The sequence below is a fragment of the Lissotriton vulgaris genome, chromosome 12 (assembly GCF_964263255.1).
Source record: "Lissotriton vulgaris chromosome 12, aLisVul1.2, whole genome shotgun sequence".
In the NCBI taxonomy this organism is placed as follows: domain Eukaryota; kingdom Metazoa; phylum Chordata; class Amphibia; order Caudata; family Salamandridae; genus Lissotriton; species Lissotriton vulgaris.
Window position 1 is genome coordinate 367,103,721 of NC_141700.1, and position 12,286 is coordinate 367,116,006.

The 12,286-nt window shown below is 44.2% G+C and overlaps 1 protein-coding gene across 1 annotated transcript in view; it reads left to right on the top strand.

Moving 5' to 3' along the window:
* The window catches only part of WDR88 (WD repeat domain 88), a 305,494-nt gene that overhangs the window by 82,099 nt on the left and 211,109 nt on the right, over positions 1–12,286 (top strand). The window lies entirely within an intron of this gene.

The window sequence follows — 12,286 nt, forward strand, 5'->3', positions numbered from 1 at the left end:
TGCCTCCGTAGTGCGAGGCGGTCAGGGAGTCTCCATACATGCCAACGACTCCCAGGACACTTGAGGGAGTGCCATCCTCGCGCGCCGCAGCACGCTAATATTTCCACAGGCAATCTACTTCGAAAGAATCAGATATGAGGCGGCACTGCGGGGTTCATCATTCCATCTTTCTTTATTGTTTAACATCAGGGCATGACGTGTTTCGGAGGGTTTCCTTTATTAAACGCCTTTCAATGTTCCATTTGCCTCTGTTACTCACAGTCCCCTTTCTTTTGCGTCTTTTATACTCTCCATCACTGAAGTAGTGTGGGATATCTGAAGACGTGGCACGGAGTCATCTTGCCTCCACAATTAGACTGCCTCTCCCAGCATGCAGTTTCTCTAGCTTGCTGGTGACGGGCCCGTTTACCGGCATATTCATCATTTTCTCCGTTGGGAAGCCGATATGCCACGTAGTCAGGTGAGGGCTGGGATACTTGTTCTGGGCTTCAATGGCGTTAATGTCCCGCATTTCCCAGCCTCCCAGTTCCTTTGGCCGCAGAGTCGGGGATGCCGGTGAAGTAACGGCGTCCCTCCATGCAAGTATGGACTGTCAGCTTGGCAGCGTGTACTCTGTTGCCTCCGTAGTGCGAGGCGGTCAGGGAGTCTCCATACATGCCAACGACTCCCAGGACACTTGAGGGAGTGCCATCCTCGCGCGCCGCAGCACGCTAATATTTCCACAGGCAATCTTCTTCGAAAGAATCAGATATGAGGCGGCACCGCGGGGTTCATCATTCCATCTTCCTTTATTGTTTAACATCAGGGCATGACGCGTTTCGGAGGGTTTCCGTTATCAAACGCCCTTCAATATTCCATTTGCCTCTGTTACTCACAGTCCCCTTTCTTTTGCGTCTTTTATACTCTCCATCACTGAAGTAGTGTGGGATATCTGAAGACATGGCACGATGCCAACGACTCCCAGGACACTTGAGGGAGTGCCATCCTCGCGCGCCGCAGCACGCTAATATTTCCACAGGCAATCTTCTTCGAAAGAATCAGATATGAGGCAGGTGAGGGCTGGGATACTTGTTCTGGGCTTCGATGGCGTTAATGTCCTGCATTTCCCAGCCTCCCAGTTCCTTTGGCCGCAGAGTCGGGGATGCCAGTTAAGTAACGGCGTCCCTCCATGCAAGTATGGATTGTCAGCTTGGCAGCGTGTACTCTGTTGCTTCCGTAGTGCGAGGCGGTCAGGGAGTCTCCATACATGCCAGCGACTCCCAGGATATATATTATTGTTACTTGGATTTTCCATGCTCATCTTTCTTAATCAGCCTTGAAAAAGCCCTTGGCCCCCTGGCCTTTTGGGGGAAATACATGTCGGCTGTTCTTGTGTTCACTTGCACTTGAATAAAGAAGAAAAAATAAAACACAGTATCCTACTTCCTGTACCCACAATGTCATACCAGAATTTGGGATTTCCTTACCCTAGGATTTTTACGTATTTACCATTGGCACAGACCAATTACATTTTCAGAATACTTATCTTAAACTATCTGCCAAAGAATATGCGAGAATCAGACGAATGTCTACAAGTGGAACAATGGACCTTACATGCGCAATGGACCTTGCATGCATCCAAAATTCAACACCTATACATGTGCAACTTGATAAATTCTATCATTAACTTCGAACAAGATGAACTTGGAGATGTTAACTCGTCAAAACATTGCTGATGCTTCAGTGAACAAGGAATTTCCAATTATTGCAAGTGGAGTGATTGTCAATGAGGAGTTGGTGCCTGCAGAGATATATTCAAAAGGTACAGGCCATATTGTTCAAAAACATAACAGCAAATTGCAGGAAGCTGACCTTCGTGTTGTGCCACATGTTGTGTGTACTGTGCGAAATGGTTCCAATCGAGTCATTGTACTGTCAAATGACACAGATGTTGTGCTACTAAGATTTGTTGCAATGTTCATAAGTCAAGTATTGTCAGAGTCATGGATAGTTTTTGGAACAGGTGACGAAAGACACTTAATCCTGCTTGATATTCTGTACAAGAAGCTTGACCCAGAAATGCCCTGTGTTCGTATCAAGGCACGTATTCTTATGAGTGATGACTCTATAAGCAAAATTGTAACAAAGCTTGGAGCTCTAACTGCTGAACCTGTGAAGTTTCTAAAAGGATTTGCTGAGACAGAAGAAGAATGTGACTTTAAAGAAGTGGAAAAATACCTTGTGGATGTGTGGAAAACAAGTTCTGACTGGCACACATTTGGTGATCTTCGGTACAGTGAGTTTAAGAGATCAGTCCCGCTAAGTGACCTTCCACCGATGTCATATACTGTGCATGGGCACATTAAAAAAGCGTTCTAATTGTACAGAAGATGTGTAAATATTTTGGATCATGCATATGTAGGGAAAGATCCATGTGAATTTGGGTGGGAAGATGTAGCTGGAGTGCTAAAACCTACTAAATTTCTAAAGCCTCTACCCATAGAACTTAAATGTACATGTTCTTGCAAAACCTGTGCTACAAAAAGATGTCCCTGTCGATATGCTCTTCTCAAATCTTGCAAAGAGGAACTCTCTTTTGGAATATGGGAGCCACAACCCTAGGGGCCTTAAAGACAACTTACCGGTAGGACAGTTCTTACGTATTCGTAGAAATTGTTCCAAGAAACATGATTACATCAAGGAATCACAAGAACTGTCCAGTCGCCTTTTAGATCGTTTCAGAAAAGGGGGTGGTGATGAACAGAGTGTCTGAATTAAGCAGACCACTCTTACCCAGTCCAAAGATCAGGGCTTGATCCATCACTGTTATTTATCCCAGCTCAGAACCTGGCTATATGCAAATCAGTCTGTCCCTGGCCCAGTGCATCATGGGAACAGGGCAGACTAAACTACCAAGCCAATTCTTCACCAGAAAGGAGACAAGCTACCGGGGACCGGTTTCTGGCATTTCAGCCGTCTTCGGCCCGGCTTGCTTGAATCCTGATGGTGCAGTGAGAAAGGGAATCATGTCTGAGTATACCCTGCCACACCTATAGTGGCCAAAAACGATTCAGAAAAGGGGGTGGTGATGAACAGAGTGTCTGAATTAAGCAGACCACTCTTACCCTGTCTAAAGATCAGGGCTTGATCCATCACCGTTATTTATCTCACTGCACCATCCCAGCTCAGAACCTGGCTATACGCAAATCAGTCTGTCCCTGGCCCAGTGCATCATGGGAACAGGGCAGACTAAACTACCAAGCCAATTCTTCACCAGAAAGGAGACAAGCTACCGGGGACCGGTTTCTGGCATTTCAGCCGTCTTCGGCCCGGCTTGCTTGAATCCTGATGGTGCAGTGAGAAAGGGACTCATGTCTGAGTATACCCTGCCACACCTATAGTGGCCAAAAACGATTCAGAAAAGGGGGTGGTGATGAACAGAGTGTCTGAATTAAGCAGACCACTCTTACCCAGTCCAAAGATCAGGGCTTGATCCATCACCGTTACTTATCTCACTGCACCATCCCAGCTCAGAACCTGGCTATATGCAAATCAGTCTGTCCCTGGCCCAGTGCATCATGGGAACAGGGCAGACTAAACTACCAAGCCAATTCTTCACCAGAAAGGAGACAAGCTACCGGGGACCGGTTTCTGGCATTTCAGCCGTCTTCGGCCCGGCTTGCTTGAATCCTGATGGTGCAGTGAGAAAGGGACTCATGTCTGAGTATACCCTGTCACACCTATAGTGGCCAAAAACGATTCAGAAAAGGGGGTGGTGATGAACAGAGTGTCTGAATTAAGCAGACCACTCTTACCCAGTCCAAAGATCAGGGCTTGATCCATCACCGTTATTTATCTCACTGCACCATCCCAGCTCAGAACCTGGCTATATGCAAATCAGTCTGTCCCTGGCCCAGTGCATCATGGGAACAGGGCAGACTAAACTACCAAGCCAATTCTTCACCAGAAAGGAGACAAGCTACCGGGGACCGGTTTCTGGCATTTCAGCCGTCTTCGGCCCGGCTTGCTTGAATCCTGATGGTGCAGTGAGAAAGGGACTCATGTCTGAGTATACCCTGCCACACCTATAGTGGCCAAAAACGATTCAGAAAAGGGGGTGGTGATGAACAGAGTGTCTGAATTAAGCAGACCACTCTTACCCAGTCCAAAGATCAGGGCTTGATCCATGACCGTTATTTATCTCACTGCACCATCCCAGCTCAGAACCTGGCTATATGCAAATCAGTCTGTCCCTGGCCCAGTGCATCATGGGAACAGGGCAGACTAAACTACCAAGCCAATTCTTCACCAGAAAGGAGACAAGCTTTTAGATCCTGGCTACCCCTCAAGACTGGTAAAAAGAGCACGCAAGAGGGCGTGGTATAATCCACGAGAGACGTTGTTACAACCAGAGGAGAGAACCAATAAAGCTCACGAACGTCTCATATGTGTTACCACTTTTTCGACTCGGAGAGATGACATTAAAAGAGTCATTAATGAACGTTGGGGTTTATTGACGGACGACATTGAGCAAAATTCTCCTCCTTTACATTCATTCAAACGAGCTCGAAATATCAGAGATTTAGTGGTCAGATCTTTTCTTGACTGCCCAAAAACACCTACAATCTCATCGATGTGGAATCTTGCTCCCATTATTGGACATACCCAATGTGGGTCATGTGTTGCTCTCCCCTCCACCATTCCAACTAAGGTCTTCACACACCAAGGTCAGAACTATACCCTGAGGTCACATACTAATTGTAACACTCAAAATGTTATTTATATGATTACATGTCCCAGTGATCTGGTGTACGTGGGACAAACACAGCAAAAAGTGAAGGTCCGAATATTACAACATGCTAGTAGGATCAGATGTAATGTCGTGGGGGCACCCATGGTAGATCACTGTCACAGATATGGACATACCCCCGATACCTTGAGGTGGTTGGTTCTGGAAAAGGTGACTCTGGGTCCTAGAGGTGGGGACATATCTTTGATCCTCAATACTCATGAATCCAAATGGATGGCTATCCTGGATTCGATCCGCAATGGACTTAATGAAGCAGAAAGCAGCCATGCCCAGTTAGCAAGACTAGGGCGTTGAAGCCCTTATCAATCTTCTGTAATCTGTAATAAACCCCGTCTTTCACCCTCCTGCGTGAGAGGTGCACGGGATACATGTGGTATTCAATCTTGATTGTTAAGCATCATCTACACCCCTCTGCGAAGGAGGTGCATTATGGTCTAATATAAGGGATGGATGTAGTCATTTACACCCCTCTGTGCAGGAGGTGCATAACAATACAAAAAGAAAAAAAAATTCCTTGGCAAAATTTTTTTTGTCTTAAATTAATTTTGTGATCATAGACTCCATCTTGTTGTTCAAATTTAATTTTATGTGACACAATAGGGACCCCCCTCTTTTATAAAACCGGTATAACTGTGGGATGTATGATTTCTGTTTAACTCAATGGACAGTCCTTCTAGGTTCCCATTCGAAATAATTCTGATTGCTTTAAGTTGTTAGATCTAAGCATGCTCGGGATCGGCCATGTTGTAATGACAACTGTTAGCTGTCTATGCCCCGGATTGATCCGTGTTTTTCGTTTTCTTTATGGCTCTCCTTAACAGGTACATTTATTTAAGCATCTATGAAATACCTGTTCTATTTATTTTCCAAATCCAATATCTCCTTTTGTTAATGATCTACGGGCACTATTGCCATGACAACCGAACGCTATTCGGGAGTCTGTCTTCTATCTTGGCAGCTCTGACGTCAGTGAGTACGTCGTCTGCAAGTAATATGCCGGCCTGCCGAGTGTTTGTTTGCTAACCTGATTCGGGAAGCAAGCATCCAAACACAATCTTTGCCGGATACAAGGTGAGAACCCCTGATAAATCTTCCTAAGTGGGGCTGTTGTTTTACTAATATGCTTTTCGAGACGACGATTGATATACCATTATGCCGGCCGCGTTGCAATCCTCTTACAGCACTTTTTCTCGTCTCTATAGAAGTGAATGCGCCCTTCTGCACTTCTCACCATACACCCTGAATAAACACCGGGAGAAGGTGGCCTTCTACGCCGTTAGCTAGGATTTAACCCTTACTAGCAGAAACACGGATTCATTTGTCCCCATTATTGTATTTAACTTACTGGGCATTTATACGTTTTTTTAGAGATAAGACAGTGGTGTTGTTCAAACTTGCGGTATACCAAGCTATTCAGCAGAGACATGACACTACACTGCTGTGGTATGCACTTCAACAAATCTTTCCATATTGTTTTATGTGTTTTACGGAATCTGAGATGGTGACATCAGATCTCGATCAGTTAGATTATTGTTAGCCTGTCCTCACAGTCCTCTGTGTTTCCTCTGGATTAATCAATGTTCATGAGGGAGCAACCATTTTCAATGGGTTTTGAAATATGATGTTTATAACACGACCCGAATAATTTACAAAGCTTCTTAAATAAATCTCGGTAAATGAATCTTTGTATGGAACACTAAGGGACATAGTACTGATATTATTTCATGTCCTTTTTCTTCTAATAGAATACTGGTGATCAAATTGACACCTTTTGCAAGTGTTACTTTTCATGAGAACGCCTTGAATACTGATCCTGATAATCTTAACTGGATCTACTGACACTCCCCGCTCTTCCTGTTTCAGTTGTGAGCTATTCAGCCCAACCTTCCATGGTGAATCATTTTTAATTTTTCTTCTATTGGTCCATGCCAGACGCACTCGTGCGCCTGTGTTATTTTAAAGTCCAATTTATTTTCACTGTAAATATTATACACTCTTTTTCTTGTATTTTGTAGAGAAACCAGTGTCCCCCAGGGTGTTTTGTCCTGATGAAGAACCTACTTTAAGGTGTGACGTATACCTAGCAGTATATCTGGGGTCGAAACATCGACAGCTAACACCATCTACCAGTCGATGCAACCACCATCCTACTCATTAATTTGTAGCATCGTCATTATGGTTTCTGTTAGAACCTAGTTGGTACGTTCCGTACTCCCCTCCTCCTAGACCCGTGTGGGTCCTCCCACTGTGAAGCTTACTGTGGAATGTTGAAGTGCTCTTCAGTGAGGAGAGTTGGATGACCAATAAATCAGTTGTACTTGAGCGTCATCAATGGGAAGGTCTGAACCAACCCCTGCCCTTCCTTAATGACATTGGGGAACCTGAGATAACTTGGAAAGAATGGGTTAAGCTTTTTGAGTCCTATCTAATAGCGATTGGGGGACAGAGGTTTAATTCTGTAAGAAAACAGCACATTTTACTACACAATCTGGGTGTGCAAGGGCGTAAAGTATACGAGAATTTACCTGTACCAGAGCGTGATGAGAATGCTGTGGGGGAGGTGGATGTTTATGTGCAGACCATGGAAAAGTTAGAGAAGCATTTTGGGGACAGAATAAATGTGGTTCTGGAGCGTCATAAGTTCTTTAAGAGATGTCAGGGGAAGCAGGAGTCTGTACAAAATTATATTGCAGTACTGTGGGGTTTGACTCAGCTTTGTGAATTTGGGGACCTCACTGACTCTTTAATACGAGATCAATTGGTAAGATGTACGAATAATCCACGTATCCAGGAGAAACTGTTAGCCAAGAATCCAGGGCTAAAAGAAGCTGTTGAGTTAGCAAAGTCAGTGGAACATACCGCAAGATGTGTCAAGGAAATGAAACCTGAGGGAGAGTTAGTAGCCTCCATAAATGATGCAGAAGAGGGAGTAGAAGTGTACAAGATGAGACCTAGGGAAAATGCTAGTACTAAAGTAGAGCATAGAGAGAAAGGGCCTAAGTGCTACCGTTGTGGCAGTAACAACCATTTTGCCACCTTTTTCCAATGCCCAGCCAGATATGTCACCTGCAAGAAATGTAATAGAAGGGGGCATTTTGCCAGGGTGTGCCGGGATGGAGAATTACATCCTAGGGAGAATGAAAGAGGGTCTGAAAGAGGTGCTAATAGAGAAGTAAAGTGCATTGAACAGAATATGGGAAAGCTTGTTTTACAGGTTAAGGATATTGATGACACTGTAAATTCCATATATCCTAAATGTGAAGTTCTAATTGATGATGAGCGCATTGAAATGTATGCCGATTCATGTTCTCCGTTCACCTTGATAAGTAAAGATGACTATGTGTCCATGGGGGAAAATAAGATTAGCGACCTTAAGAATCCTGATATCTCTCCTGTAGGTTACAATAGAGGCCGTATACCATTATTGGGGATGAAGGAGGTACAGATACAATTCAAAGATAGGAAAACACACGGAACTATTTATGTGGTCAAGTCTGGTTCAAACCTTTTGGGATGGGTTCATCAAAAGGAGTTGGGGATTATACTGGATCCCAACAGTGCAGAACAGGTGTTGCTTACGGAAAAGTTCCTGGGGAGTGATAATATCTGCGAGGAATTTAACCAGCTGTTCAAGGAAGAGCTAGGATGCTTGCACAATTTCCAACATAGGATCAAGCTAAAACAAAATGCCAAACCAGTAGTGCATGGGCTGCGCACTGTGCCTCTCAAACTGAAGGAGCCTTTAGAAAAAGAACTGCGCAAGTTGTGCGACTTGGACATAATACAACCAGTCAAATGCTCTGAGTGGGTGGCCCCCATTGTTCTCGCGGCCAAATCCAGTGGTGATGGCATCCGCCTCTGTGTGGATTTGCGCAGTTTAAACGACTGCATCTGGGTGGAGAGACACCCTCTACCAGTCATAAATGAGATGTTGAGCACGATGGGTGCCGCAAAATTTTTCAGCGTAATAGATCTATCCATGGCATACCACCAAATCGAGCTACACCCTGACTCAAGGCCCCTCACTGCGTTTATTACGCCTTTTGGAGCCTTTATGTTCAGGAGAATGCCGTTTGGCCTTGCGTCTGCGGCGGCCATTTTTCAGAGAGCCATGCAGAAGATCCTCGAGGGAGTGGAATGTACCATGTGCTTCCAAGATGACATTTTGGTCTACGGAAAAGACTCAGAAGAACATGACAAAGTACTCAGGAAAGTCTTCGGAAGGCTCATGGAGGCAGGCCTAACGGTAAAAAAAAGAAAAGTGCAGAATCAAGGTCAAGCAAGTTGAGTACTTGGGCCATTCCATCACAGAACAGGGGTTCAGGCCCAAAGGAAGTTTGATCCGCGCAGTGGAGGAAGCGCCTAGTCCACGCAACAAAGAAGAACTCAAATCCTTTTTGGGACTCATGGAGTACATGTCAAAGTATGTGGAAAGCTTCGCAACCAAGTGTGAGTCCATGAGAGAGTTGCTTAAAAAGGACAGAGAATTTGTGTGGAGTGAGGAGCTGGAGGCTGTTGCTAAGACTCTGAAAAAGGATCTAATCAACTCACCTGCACTAGGAACCTTTGATCCAACCAAGAGGACCATCCTGGCAACGGATGCATCAAACTACGGTTTGGGGGCCACCCTAATCCAGAAGGATGGAGGGGAAGAAAAAGTAATTGCCTACGCGTCCAGGAGCCTTACCCCACCGGAGAAAAATTATTCTGTAATAGAAAGAGAAGCCCTGGCGTGTTTTTGGGCGGTCCGGCACTTCAAATTCTTTCTTTGGGGAATAAGATTTACTATACAGACGGATCACAAGCCCCTCATGTATGTGTTCTCTGTTAAGGGATTAGAGAACTGCACCCCACGCATTAGCAGGTGGATCTTGGGTCTTGAACATTACAACTTCAGAGTTGAGCATGTACCGGGAAAGGAAAATGTCATTGCCGACTTCCTGTCAAGATCACCTCTACCGGTGGAGGAAGGAACTGAGGAAGTTTTGGACAGCCCCATAATGATGATGGATTTTCCTGCCATCACGGAGAAAGAGTGGGAAGAGAATATGAAGGAAGATAGAGAGCTTAAAGTTCTAGTGGAGCGGTTACAGAAAGGATGGCCCATAAACAAAAGAGATGTGGAAGCTGAATTGGAAGGTTTCTGGGAGGTTCGCAATGAATTGAGCGTCATCAATGGGAAGGTCTACCGCAACAACAGGGTAATCCCGCCAAAAGGATTACGGAAAAGAGTGATAGACCTGGCGCACGAAGGTCACCTCGGGCGCAGTGCCACCAAAGGTAGACTGAGAACGAACTTTTGGTTTCCTAAAATGGACAACATGACGGAGGAATCTGTAAAAGAATGCGGAGCGTGTGCCAGAAGCGACAAGACAAAAGTGGTACACAAGTCGCCCTTGTCTCCAGTGGAGGTTCCAACCAAGCCATGGAATAAACTAGCATTAGACATCATCGGACCCATGCAAAACCTTGGGGTGCAAAAGAGGTTCATGTTGGTTCTAATTGATTATACCTCCCACTGGGTGAAGCAAACATTTGTACACACTATCAACACCAAAGCAGTGGTTCAATTCCTAAAAGAAGTGTTTTGTGTACAGGGCATCCCTTCCACTTTAGTCACTGACAATGGGGTACAATTCACTTCCGAGGAAATGCAGAAATTTCTGGAAATGTCTGGCATTAAACATGAGACCACAGCGCTCTATTGCCCTAAGGCCAATGGCATGGTGGAAAGGGCAAATAGGGTTATCAAGGAAAATATCCAGCTGGCCACCATAAATGGTTGTGATGTTGAGGATTGTTTGAGGGAATGCTTGTGGGCTTACCACACCTCGCCCAACAGGATAACTGGGATCTCTCCCTTTGTGTCTTTACGAGGGAGGGAACCTAGTACCAAGTTTAACCCCTGTTGGTTAAACGGGGGGGAAATCAGGAATGTGGACAGGGAGGTAGCAGGAGAGAAGGTCAAACAACATCAATCTGAATACAAACAATGGTATGACAAGAAACATGGTGTGAAGTTGCAAAGGTGGGAAGTGGGGGACATGGCGCAGGCCAAAAAGAATACCAAGTTGGGAACTGACAACAGCAAGTTCCATGCCCCCAACAAGATTGTCAAAGTGTTAAAAAATGTTGTTCAGTTTGAAAATGGTCAATGGTGGAGTTGCGACAATATTGTGAAAGTGCTGCCATAACCTTTTCTCTACAGGTTTCCTGCCATCTTGGTAGAAAAACAATATGAGGAAGGGAGATGTGTTAGAACCTAGTTGGTACGTTCCGTACTCCCCTCCTCCTAGACCCGTGTGGGTCCTCCCACTGTGAAGCTTACTGTGGAATGTTGAAGTGCTCTTCAGTGAGGAGAGTTGGATGACCAATAAATCAGTTGTACTAGCCTCGTCTGTGTCCTGTGTCCTGTATCCTGTGTCCTCAGTACATCTCTGCTTCCAACAGTTTCCTTTTTAAATGATGAGTATTTATAACTCATTTATTATACTGGCTCAGGGCTCTGAAGCCAGACATATTGATTGTTTAAGAATCATATATTGTTATTTATGTCACAAATGACCTACCTTGCACATTCCCTCCCTACCTTCACTCTCCCTCACCTTCCCTCTCCTGGGGCACCACAATAAATATGTAAAAAAATTGGTTATAAAGAAATATGAACATGCGCATTGTGAATAAATAACAGTGTGTCCAACTACTAGTTTGGGAATTTTTACATAGTGTGATATTAAGTGTTTTGCTTGCGTATTTGTGATACTATTACTGGGACCCCTTATTCTGTACTTCTCAAATGTTCAACATTCTGCAAATCTATCACGAGCGATTGCCGAAACAATTAAAGTGAACTATGAAAATGTGTCTAAAGCAGGAGTGATAGACATATTTTTTTTGTATTCAAATAAAAAAAAATGTTTGGTGTATACATAAAAAGAATTAAAATAATTATTATTTGTTTCATTTCTATATATGTCTTTTCTTCCTCTGTTATGCAGCCATTTTGTAAAATGGCAAAAGGGTTTCTCTGAGGAGTTATTTTCGGTCTCTCTAAGACTACCTGACCCCCAAAACCTATATTTTGACACCAAAATTAAGTATTCAGGTCTCATGGTTTCTAAAATATTACATCATCACTTCAACACATCCGCCATGTTTAAAAATTTGGTCCAGAAAAATTCAGCCCTGATCAGCAATGTCTACGCAAGCTAAATTACTTTTCTAATGATCGAAAAACACAAATAAAAAATGAAAATCTCAGAACAACTATTTTGTTACTGAGGTATATCAGGGGGCCGGATGAGATTTCATTTTTTTTATGTGCTAAATCATATGTCACATGCAAGCCAAAAATAAAGGCATTCCAAAGCGTGGGGCACGAAATCTGCCACCATTATATTCCCTGTTGTATTGCAGTATTTAGAGTAGGGCAAGTGGGCCAGATCTGAGAATTCTAGAGAGACGTGGTACAGAAGTAAATGAAAAAAGTTTTGAATC